Genomic DNA, 10,000 nt, shown 5'->3' on the forward strand with positions numbered 1-10,000 from the left:
ACGTTATTTTTTACTAACTGCTCGCCTTTGGACTACTAACAACCAACGTCAATTGAAGGACGTCTTTGATGGAGCTCCTTACATTCCTTGTCTGTAAGACCCATTGCACTCCTGTTGGCATGACTGTCTTTAAATCTTTGCTTGTCCATTTGACTGTCTGTCCCTGTGTCTATCTGTCTGCCAGCTTGGTTGTATAGTTGTCTGTCATCTTGTCTGTCTGCTTGTCCGTGCCTCTGTACATTTCTTTGTTTGTACATTTTTGTGTTTTTTTCTTCGGTATGTCTGTGAATATATTCTCTCATTGAGATGAAAATACATGGATGCGTCACACACACACATACACACACACACACACACACACACACATATATATATATATATATATATATATATACATATATTATATATATATATATATATATATATATATATATATATATATATATATATGTAAATGAGGGAGACAGAAGGAAAAAAGAGAGGGAGAGAGATATGCAAGTACACGATAGGCAAGATTGCTTTTGTCAAAATTTCCTTTATCTCCATATTGATTCCCATTTTATGAGTTGTGTAGCAACAACTCTGTTTACCTCTCTCCTCTTTTTCGCGAGATCATATTTTTGCGGTGACTTATTTCGCTTTGACATTTGGCGACCTGTGGGTCGTGCGAACTCGCTCAATACCACTGCTGCTGATAGCTGTCATGTCACTGGGGGAGCAAACAAAGCAACAATTTCAATTTCGATTAACACATCAATTATAATTAAACTCAATCCCGTCAACTATTCCCGACGACTGTCAATGCCAGGGTCAGCTTTTGGTGTCACTGATCACCGAAATGACCTTAGGTCAACCAAGTTGATCAACTATTTGGTGAATGACGGCCGGAGGACGGTGATCCCTCCCGCTCTGTTTATCGCGTCTCTGTTCCCAGCTTTCTGAAGTACAGACACAACGTTAGTCCTTGCACGGCACCGGCGAGAGATTTCCCATAAGGACAGAAGCGCTGGTGAACTACGCTTCAGAAAAATAACAACAATCATGACTTCCGCTGCTGAGTTCGGTGAAAGTTAAGGACCCCCAAAGGAGACCACTCTCTGACATATGTTGTAATGCACACGTTATACACATACAGTACATATATGCATACTAGATACTTACATGCGCACATACACGCGTGCACACACACACACACACACACACACACACACACACACACACACACACACACACACACACACACAATGCACACGCACACACACAAACACATACACATACGCGCACTCATACACACACATATGTACAAACACATGCACATACGCGCACACGTATAGGCATAGACGTGTACACACACACACACACACACACACACACACACACACACACACACACACACACACACACATTCACGCACACACATATGCACACATCAGTAGAAATCCAACTTTGCCTTGGGCTTACACTTCAGACGAGAAAAATGGTCTAATTTTAGCTAAAACAAAATCTTAGAAATTAGGTCACTTTATCAGAGAGAGAGTTAAGTATAAAACTAATTTGAAAATCGTCACTTTTCTTTCCTCAACTTTCTTCGTCTTTTCTCACTCTTCCCATTTATGCTCCAGCCTCCAAGTGTCCTCTAGGTCCACTTTTGCCCTGATTTCATTTTCAGTACTTGTTTGTCCTCCTTTTTTCCATTTACTTTGATGACGCCGTTTTCATGCACGCTTTCTTAATATAATTTTTTTTCAAGACCATTATCCTCTTATGTGTGTACATTTAGTTGTCTTCTCTTTTTGTTTTTTCTTCTTTCTATCTACATACATACACCAAAGGCCTTTTTCCCCCTTATAAGGGAGGTAGCCTTCTTTCTATCAACCCACATTTATTCTATTCCCATAATTTTCCATGCGTTTTTCATTTCGTTCTTTTTTATTTCTTTGAGTAAACTTCTTATTTCGGAATCATCCAATGTACTCTTCGTTCCCCAAACCATTTCCCTATTCTCCTTTTCTGCCTTTTCGCCTTTTCCAATTCCTCTCTTCCCTCTTACATGGGCTAAGAAATTTAATTTACGAAGAGAGGCTTAGGGACCTTAACTTACACTCTCTGGAAAGACGCAGAGTGCGGGGTGACCTAATAGAAGTATTCAAGTGGATCAAAGGCTTTAACAAGGACGACACAAGCAAGATCATCATATTAAGACAACAGGGCAGGGCTCGCAGTAATGGATTTGAATCGGACAAATTTAGATTTAAGAAGGAAATATGCAAGAACTGGTTTACTAATAGGGTGGGCAACGAATGGAATAGACTTAGTAATCATGTAGTGAGCGTTGAAACTATCAGCTGTTTTAAGAAATGGTTAGACAACTTTATGGATGAGCATGAGAAATGGTAATGGACATGGAACTGCCTAGTGTAGGCCTCATGGTTTCTTGCAGTCTCCTTCAAGAAACGGTTAGACAACTTCATGGATGGGGACGAGAGATGTTAATGGACATGGAACTGCCTAGTGTAGGCCTCATGGTCTCTTGCAGTCTCCTTCCTCCTTATGTTATGTTCTTCCTTCTATTTTCATTCGTCTCGTTTCTAAGCAAGTTCTGGTGAAAGAACAGTGACCTCAGGGCACTGTCTAGTGTAGGCCTCATGGTCTCTTGCACTCTCCTTCCTCCTTATGTTCTTCCTTCTATTTTCATTCGTCTCGTTTCTAAGCAAGTTCTGGTGAAAGAACAGTGACCTCAGGGCACTGTCTAGTGTAGGCCTCATGGTCTCTTGCACTCTCCTTCCTCCTTATGTTCTTCCTTCTATTTTCATTCGTCTCGTTTCTGAGCAAGTTCTGGTGAGAGAACAGTGACCTCAGGGGACTGTCTAGTGTAGGCCTCATGGTCTCTTGCAGTCTCCTTCCTCCTTATGTTCTTCCTTCTATTTTCCTTCGTCTCGTTTCTAAGCAAGTTCTGGTGAGAGAACAGTGACCTCAGGGCACTGTCTAGTGTAGGCCTCATGGTCTCTTGCAGTCTCCTTCCTCCTTATGTTCTTATGTTCTTCCTTCTATTTTCCTTCGTCTCGTTTCTAAGCAAGTTCTGGTGAGAGAACAGTGACCTCAGGGCACTGTCTAGTGAAGGCCACATGGTCTCATGCAGTCTCCTTCCTCCTTATGTTCTTGTGTTCTTCCTTCTATTTTCCTTCGTCTCGTTTCTAAGCAAGTTCTGGTGAGAGAACAGTGACCTCAGGGCACTGTCTAGTGTAGGCCTCATGGTCTCTTGCAGTCTCCTTCCTCCTTATGTTCTTCCTTCTATTTTCCTTCGTCTCGTTTCTAAGCAAGTTCTGGTGAGAGAACAGTGACCTCAGGGCACTGTCTAGTGTAGGCCTCATGGTCTCTTGCAGTCTCCTTCCTCCTTATGTTATGTTCTTCCTTCTATTTTCATTCGTCTCGTTTCTAAGCAAGTTCTGGTGAAAGAACAGTGACCTCAGGGCACTGTCTAGTGTAGGCCTCATGGTCTCTTGCACTCTCCTTCCTCCTTATGTTCTTATGTTCTTCCTTCTATTTTCCTTCGTCTCGTTTCTGAGCAAGTTCTGGTGAGAGAACAGTGACCTCAGGGGACTGTCTAGTGTAGGCCTCATGGTCTCTTGCAGTCTCCTTCCTCCTTATGTTCTTCCTTCTATTTTCATTCGTCTCGTTTGTAAGCAAGTTTGGTGAAAGAACAGTGACCTCAGGGCACTGTCTAGTGTAGGCCTCATGGTCTCCTTCCTCCTTATGTTCTTATGTTCTTCCTTCTATTTTCCTTCGTCTCGTTTCTAAGCAAGTTTTGGTGAGAGAACAGTGACCTCAGGGCACTGTCTAGTGTAGGCCTCATGGTCTCTTGCAGTCTCCTTCCTCCTTATGTTCTTCCTTCTATTTTCATTCGTCTCGTTTCTAAGCAAGTTCTGGTGAGAAAACAGTGACCTCAGGGCACTGTCTAGTGTAGGCCTCATGGTCTCTTGCAGTCTCCTTCCTCCTTATGTTCTTCCTTCTATTTTAATTCGTCTCGTTTCTAAGCAAGTTCTGGTGAGAGAACAGTGACCTCAGGGTACTGTCTAGTGTAGGCCTCATGGTCTCTGGTCTCTTGCAGTCTCCTTCCTCCTTATGTTCTTATGTTCTTCCTTCTATTTTCATTCTTGTTTCTAAGCAAGTTCTGGTGAGAGAACAGTGACCTCAGGGCACTGTCTAGTGTAGGCCTCATGGTCTCTTGCAGTCTCCTTCCTCCTTATGTTCTTATGTTCTTCCTTCTATTTTCATTCGTCTCGTTTCTAAGCAACTTCTGGTGAAAGAACAGTGACCTCAGGATCTCGCTTGGGACACACGAGTCTTGTGTTCTTCGGGAATTCGTTGTTTGAACACGCGACGCCTCAAGTTCGATCTCTGGAGACCTTTTCTCACACTTTTTCTTTACTTGCGAGATGGGCTGGGAGTGGTTGGGGGAGTTAAGACTCTTTCGCCTTGAAACTACGACATATATTTGTTTTTTGTTTTCTTTAAGTGGTTCCTATTTTCTGAACTCTATTAAATGACTTTCAAGAGGCTCTTTGTTGATTCTTTCTGATCGACCTTTGTACTTAATTGGTTTGTGTTTCTCTCTCTCTCTCTCTTTTGGTTCTTCTTTCCGTTGGCGTTTCCATATATTTGTGAATACCCTACTGTTTTTTATGTTCTTTGCATCCATGTAGCTTCTGCCGATAACCAAACCGAACTTTATTTCTTTTTTTTTATTCTTGTTGTTTAACAAACCCGTTTTCTTCCTTTTCCCTTTCCTTAATATTCCTCTACTTCATTTTTTTTTGTTCTTGTTTTGTTTTACACCTTAATATTCCTCTACTTCATTTGAGCACTTTCTACTTACTTCCATCTCCCTTTTGTTTTCTTTTTTTCTTCCTCTTTCTCTTCTTTCTTTCCTCTTCCTCCTCGTTTTTCTTATTCCCTTTACTACTTTTCACACATATCGCCTCCTTTATTCTCTCTTCGTCTTAATTTTTTCTCTTCTTAACATCACTATAATTTTTTTTTTCTTGTTTTGTTTTACACCTCTGAGTTCAGAGCGTCTTACCTTTGAAGTCCACATTGCTTTGTCACTCTCCGGGTCACTTTTTCTCTGTGACTTTCTTTCTCATGTTCGACACTTCTTCAATAGTTTTCATTCCTCTCGTCTTCGGGACGCTCTCGTAGTCTCCCGTCTTTTCTTCTTCTTCATTTTTCTTCCTCCTTTCTTCTTCATTTTTCTTCCTCCTTTCTTCTTCTTCATTTTTCTTCCTCTTTTCTTCTTCTTCATTTTTCTTCCTCCTTTCTTCTTCTTCATTTTTCTTCCTCCTTTCTTCTTCTTCATTTTTCTTCCTCCTTTCTTCTTCTTCATTTTTCTTCCTCCTTTCTTCTTCTTCATTTTTCTTCCTCCTTTCTTCTTCTTCGTTTTTCTTCCTCCTTTCTTCTTCTTCTTCATATTTCTTCCTCCTTTCTTCTTCTTCGTTTTTCTTCCTCCTTTCTTCTTCTTCTTCATATTTCTTCCTCCTTTCTTCTTCTTCATTTTTCTTCCTCCTTTCTTCTTCTTCATTTTTCTTCCTTCTTTCTTCTTCTTCATTTTTCTTCCTCCTTTCTTCTTCTTCTTCATTTCACTTGCATTCCCCTTTGCTCTCCACATTTCTTTTTTAGTTGTCTTTTTCGTCAACAAAAGCGCGTCTACTTCCTGTTCCGTTTTCTTTGTTTCTTTTCTTATTTTGTCCTTTGTTCTCCTTTTTTGGCTTATTTTGTTTCGTTATCTCATTTTTCATTTAAGGTTTTCTCTTGTTCATTTATCTATTATATTCACGTTTTACATCTTATCTTACTCTTAATTTTCTCTTTCATCATGTTTTCTGTTTTATTTTCATTTCCTTCTGTCTCCCTTTCCTTCATTATTTTTTTCATTCCTTCCGTAAAGTACATGAATATAAATGTCCGCAGAATGTGTACTACTTGACATTAATTACTGTTCTTATTTTCAAATTATGAAAAAAATATTTTTGAGCTTTCGTTAGTCCCAAAATGGTCAAACTTACCCTATTGGAGGTAGGTGTGTGTGTGTGTGTGTGTGTGTGTGTGTGTGTGTGTGTGTGTGTGTGTGTGTGTGTGTGTGTGTGTGTGTGTGTGTGTGTGTGTTTGTATGCACGCTTGTGTATACGAGTATGTGTGTGTGTGTGTGTGTGTGTGTGTGTGTGTGTGTGTGTGTGTGTGTGTGTGTGTGTGTGTGTGTGTGTGTGTGTGTGCGTGTGTGGAGAATAAATCATCTTATTGTACGCGTACTGAGGGGTTGATACTTGTTTGTTTGCATACCTTGAGAGGTTCGTATTGTAACAATGTCTTTATTTTCTTCATGAAATAGAAAACTTATTTGAATAGACGTGGAAGTTGTACAGTGATGGAACTATTCTATCTGGTTGAAACTAATAAATAACACAAATTTTGTGTATGTAATGACGACTGATTCCAAGAAACTTAAACCATCATAACTGACCCAGGTAACAGTCATATGACCTTTGAGTCAGCTTAGGATTTAGCTATTTCCTTCCTATGCACAAACATAAAAAAATCTCATTTTTTTTCTCTCTTAAAGTCTCAAAACCTCTGCGAAACAGAGGAGAAAGAAAGACATTCAAGAAGGAAATGCCCACGCACGTTGTCAGCAAAGACGACTAAATGCATCTTCTCCCCCCTCCCCCTGGTTCAGTCGTCACACTGCAAATGTCGCTAGTGCTGACAAAGAACGACGTTCGATGCATGAAGAGTCGAAGCTGCTTAGCCCGGTGTCGTGCAATACGATGGTTGCAGGGGTGTCGTCAGCATCACAAAACAAGACCAGAAGTTTCCAATTTTACTACCCATGTTACTCTCTGGGGCAAGACAGTGAGCTTCAAGACATTTTTCTCCAATAAAAAAGAAAGGTGGCGTGGGCAAACGAGAACACAGACCTTCAGCTGGAACAGGAAAACATCCATTCAAAAGTTGATCCTGTCTTTGTTTTTCTTTGCGCAGCATCTGGTAAAGAGATGAAGAAGGCCTTCTCACGCTTTTTCCCTCTTGAAGAAAATTATGAGAAGATCGTGTAATGAAGCCAATTAGCAAAGACAAGAAAACTTAAAGAAGAAAATGCTTAGGTTATATTTCAGACAAAACAGGTCATTACTTGATCTTGGTAAAATATATAAGTATATATATATATATATATATATATATATATATATATATATATATGTATTATATATATATTTTTTTTTTTTTTTTTTTTTTTTTTTTCCTGAATGTAATTAATTCTGAACTTGACTAGAAGTTAACAACTTAAAAAAAACTACCTGTTTGGGGTGCAAAATATTGTTACTATGGTTATTAGAACTTCTAGTTGAATACTTAGTAGTAAGCATTGGTTATCTCCATATACTTTCTTTTCATTTCTTCATCTTTATGAGTCGAATATAATTTCATTTTTCCTTTTGTTCTCCTCTCTTACGAGGGTCTATGTGGTACCACAGTGGTTTCCGTGCGGTACAAACCGCTAGTGTGAACAGGGCATTAAAGTCGACAATCCTTGATTTTCCATATCTTTCATTTTCTTCATGTCCATCCTCTTCAAGGTTTCATCGTATATAATATTATTTTTCCTTTTGTTCTCCTTTCTTGCGAGGGTCTATGTAGTACCACCGCGGTTTCCGTGCGGTTGAAACCGCTAGTGTGAACAAGGTTTCATCGTTAACAGTGTATCTTCTTGCAGTGTCCATTTCACCCCCAAACATACCTGCATCCATTTTCTTCTTCTTCTTCTTCTTCTTGTGTGTCCAAGCGACCTAGCATGACCCCAACTTTTTTCTTTTCGTAATCTCCCTCACAAGACCAATGTAGGAGACACTTTCTTACCCGCCTCTGCAGACGTTTCTAGTTACTTGGGGGTATTTTCTATCCTTGCTCCTGTGTTTGCTTCTTTGTCACCCTCATTTTCATCGCGACATTCTGGATTTTGTTTCTTCTTCATTTTAACATTTCCATCCCGTCCTCACTGCCTTCCTCCCGCTCTTCCTCTCCCTATTTTTACACCTCCACTTCCTCTCTCCTCTCTTCTCTTTTCGCTTCCCCCTCTCCCCATTTCTCTTCACTCCATTCTTTCAAATCTCTTTCCTCTCTCTCTCTCTCTCTCTCTCTCTCTCTCTCTCTCTCTCTCTCTCTCTCCCTCCCTCCTTCTATATCATCTTTATTTCTCTCCCACCTGCCTTGCCAGTGTATCTGACGTCCTGAACACATTTTCTCAGTTTCAGATTCTATATTCGCTCTTCTTATAGATTAAATTTCTTTGTCAATTTGGGGCGACCACAACATGCTCTGTGTGTAGAACAGTTTGCAATGAAGACCATTTCTCCGAATCCTTTGGATTCATAAGAAGGCTAGACGAAAAAGTAAATAAGATAAATAAATAAATGAATAAATGAAAATGAAAGAAAAATGAATAAAATAAATCAAATAAACAAATAAATAATAAATAGATAATAGAATAACAAGAAAATTAATATACATATACATACTTGCACACACACACACACACACACACATATATATATATATATATATATATATATATATATATATATATATATATATATATATATATGAAAAGTGTAAACACCAGACTAAATTCAAAGGTTTATTTTCCCGACGTTTCCATTCCCGTCAATAATTCGTCTCCAAGGCAGTATAATGGATACAAAATCGTGAACTCAAATATAAATGGTCAATGTGGTATATCTAGGAAACGTTCACACTCTCAATCCCATATACAAAGGAATACTCTTTACAATATTAAAGAGAACTGTCAAAAGGAGTGCTGAAGTCGGCCATGGAGGAGAACCCGTGAATCTTGGCTATTCAGAAACTTTCCTTGTGGGAACTCATGGGACTCATTTCCCTGTGCCTAGACTCGACCTACTTCCGCTTCAGGGATTACAACTATCACCAACGCAAGGGCACGCCTATGGCGTCGCCTATTTCAGGAGTGGTGGCTGAAGTAGTGATGTAATGTCTAGAGGCTCTACCTACTTCCGCTTCAGGGATTACAACTATCACCAACGCAAGGGCACGCCTATGGCGTCGCCTATTTCAGGAGTGGTGGCTGAAGTAGTGATGCAACGTCTATTGGCTCAACTTCTAAGTGCTGCACCTTCTTCGCTCAAATTGTGAATTAGGTACGTGGATGATGTGTTCGCTATTTTGGACAGCAAGGACGATTAATCTTTCTTCAGCCACATCAACAGTATCGAACCGGCCATTCAATTTTCAATAGAAATGAAGAAAGATTACCAACTGCCGTTCCTAGGCGTCAACGCCAAGCACGAGGGTAACACCCTGAGGACAAGTGTCCACAGAAAGCCCACACACACACAGACTCTTAGACTATAATAGCTACCATCCAGATTGACATAAGATGAGCGTGATCAGGACCTTATGGAACAGAGCACATAAAATTTGTTCTACTGTGGAATCCAAGAAGGCTAAAAGAAAGGACTTTTTGGAGGTATTCCGGGATAACGGCTATCCTAGCAGAACCATACGTAAGTGGACAAAGACACAACACACCATCATCCCAGAACAAAGACCACACAAGACACCTAGAGTCACAATCACTTATATTAAATGACCTCTGAGGTTACTGCCAGAGCTTTACGAGACAACGGATTACTAGTGGAATAGAAACCCCTTAATACCTTGCACCGAAATCTCACCAAAGCCAAAGACACTGGAGAACATACACAGCTTGCCGGTGTAGTTTACCGCATAGGCTGCACGGACTGTGACACGGAATACGTAAGAGTGACACAGGAGAAACTAGCAACATGAGTACAAGAACACCAACGTGCAGTGAGGCGAGAAGACCCGAAACTGGCCCTATACAAACACACTACAGAACACCAACACACCATAGATTGGGATGGAGTAACATTACACAAAGCAAACAACA

Source organism: Oratosquilla oratoria, chromosome 44 (assembly GCF_046742065.1).
Source record: "Oratosquilla oratoria isolate Oo_2021 chromosome 44, ASM4674206v1, whole genome shotgun sequence".
Taxonomy (NCBI): domain Eukaryota; kingdom Metazoa; phylum Arthropoda; class Malacostraca; order Stomatopoda; family Squillidae; genus Oratosquilla; species Oratosquilla oratoria.